Source organism: Lepus europaeus, chromosome 1 (genome assembly GCF_033115175.1).
Source record: "Lepus europaeus isolate LE1 chromosome 1, mLepTim1.pri, whole genome shotgun sequence".
In the NCBI taxonomy this organism is placed as follows: Eukaryota; Metazoa; Chordata; class Mammalia; order Lagomorpha; family Leporidae; genus Lepus; species Lepus europaeus.
The window spans coordinates 170,847,151-170,849,893 of NC_084827.1; the positions used below are offsets into that span (position 1 = coordinate 170,847,151).

Consider the following 2,743-nt stretch of genomic DNA (forward strand, 5'->3'; position numbering starts at 1 on the left):
GTGCTTGGGTCCTGCACCCCATGGGAGACCAGGAGAAGCACCTGGCTCCTGCCATTGGATCAGCGCGGTGCGCTGCCCGCAGCGCACTTACCGCGGTGGCCATTGGAGGGTGAACCAACGGCAAAAGGAAGACCTTTCTCTCTGTCTCTCTCTCTCACTGTCCACTCTGCCTGTCAAAAAAAAAAAAAAAAAAAGAATGTTACTGATTTTGAGGTATTGATTTTATATCCTGCAACTTTGCCACATTCTCTCATGAGTTCTTATAGTTTCTTAGCAGAGTTTTTTGGTTCCCCTAATATAAGGGATCATGTCATGATCCTAGAGAACGTTACATGCATGAATGAAAAGAATTTGTACTCTTTAGCTGTGCGATGTAATGTTCTGTAGTGGTCTATTAGGTCCATTTGGTCTATAGTATAATTTTTCTCTGTTGTTTCTTTGTTAGTTTTTTGATTTGGTTCATCCATGCACTGATGAAAGTTAGGGTGCTGAAGCCATCTAATATTATTGTATTGGAACTTTTGTCTCCCTTTAAATTCAATAATTTTTATTTATAAAATAGTTTCCCTAGCATTGGGCTATTTACAGTCATCACATCTGCTTGTTGAATTGATCTCTTAATCATTACATGATGACTTTCTTTGTCTCTTTAAAAAATACAGAATTCTCATGAATTTGATTGTCATCCCCACTTAGAGGCCACACTAGTCTTCTCTGTATTATTCCAATTTTAGTGTTCACAATGCCAGAGTGAACATGAAAATACATTCTATGGTTTTAATCCTTTTAAATATGTTAAGATTTGGTTTTCTAATCCCGAGTATCCTTTCTTTCAGTGAATATCTCACATGGACTTGAAAAGGTTATAGGTTCTATAGTTGATGTGTGTAGTATTTTTAAATGTAAGAGTCAATTTTGTTGCTAGTAGTTTGCATATTTTATGTTTGTATTGATTTTGGTCTGCTTCTGTCAGTTTCTGAAATAAATATCTTATAGATTATAAATATCTATATAAAACTCAATTTTATCACTAAATGTTAAATTGATAATCAAAAAATTCTCATAGGAATTTCTAAATTCAGCTAGTTTCATGTGGTAGAATGAGAAGGCCATGCCAAAATGGCCGCTGGCAAGCAAGCGTTAGTTCCTCAGGAATGGCTTCAGAACCCACCAACTCACCTGGCAAAGGAGCCCGCCTGGCAACAGGCAGTGATTGGTTAGGGCATAGACTGCCCCTTGACAGGATTGGCTGCCTCGGCTATTTAAGCTGCTGTACCAACTGAAATAAACAAGTCTGTGGGCTGCTCACCTCGGCCTGCTTTCACCCGGCTCCTGAGGTCTGTGTGGTGACTCCACGCCTCTTGCCCCCACTGCGCTCCTCCTCTCAGAACGAATCCACAGCAACAATTTCACTGGTCAATTCTCTCAGACATTTAAGGAAGACATATTCCAGTAATACACAAAAACATTTTCAGAAAACAAAGAAGAGAAAATCCTTTCTAATTAATTTAATGAGATCATTACTACATTTATTTCAAAGCTCCTTCAAGACTAAAGTAGCCCTGGCAGCTGTGGTTATTTGTGAGGCAAACCAGCAGATGCAATCTTGGTCTCTGTCTTTATCTCTGTCTGTCTCTGTCTCTCTTTATTTCTCTGCCTTTCATATAAAATAAAATAAATTCATTTTTAAAAAGTTACATAACATCAATTTATTAATAAACCAACATATTGTATAGTTTCATGTATATGGTATACTAAGAAAGGTCAAAATATAGTGACAGAAAGCAAATCCATGGTTGTTTAATACTAGGACTAGTGATATAATATATCAAATATACTAAAAGATGTATGAAAAAAATCTTGAAAAATTCAAAATATTTTTATGTTGGTGGTTAAGCTATTATATATAATTGCCAAAATTCATAAAATCGTACACTAAAATTAGGTGAATTTCACTGCACAAGTGTACTTCAAAACGTTTATAAAAAAGTGAAATTAACAGATAAGCTTATTTTTTCAAAAGATTTTGAAAACCTTGAAGTTTTTTCATATTATTTCTTTTCCATCAACCTTTTTGAGGAAGCACAATTCATTAATAATGCTGCCAGTGAATCTTTTTTTTAAGATTTTATTTATTTATATGAGAGGTCGAGTTACAGACAGTGAGAGGGAGAGACAGAGAGAAAGTAGAGAGCTGGATTGGAAGAGGAGCAGACGGGAGCACCCATATGGGATGCCAGTGCGCCAGCCCCGCCAGTGAATCTTCAAGAATGTATTGGAGAAATATATCTGTATTATCTAGTGCTTATATAACTGTTGCATTAGAAATCATTCTAAGTATTAGTATGATAATTAACTTACAGTGAATGTATGAATTCTGTAACTCTAGAGTCATATGAGGAAACACTACAGAACTATGTATTTGAAGCAGACTTCCAAGCTGTCTGAATACAGTGTAGCCACACTGACTTCAGCTGCTCTGGGAAATAAAAAGAGCAAAGTAAAGACCACATTTCCAGGAAGCTGACAGATAGAAATTTTCAGTGAACAAGTGAAAAAACAAATATAACTCCATGGGAAAAGAGGAGAGAAGGAATATACCATTGTAGCCAGCCATGAGGCACAGCCCAACTCTGCTTGCTAGCCACCATTTACCATGACAAAGTAGGAAGAAATTGCAGCATGCCTGGCCAATTGGAGCTTTAGCTGAGAGAGAACTCCATAGTCATTCACTGATTTTACT

General features: G+C 36.7%; 1 non-coding gene across 1 annotated transcript; it reads right to left on the reverse strand.

Moving 5' to 3' along the window:
- Positions 1–651: 651 nt before the first annotated feature.
- Positions 652–754, reverse strand: LOC133768570 (U6 spliceosomal RNA). Its single transcript, XR_009867018.1, has one exon. It is a non-coding gene; the product is annotated as a U6 spliceosomal RNA (small nuclear RNA).
- Positions 755–2,743: the final 1,989 nt, after the last annotated feature.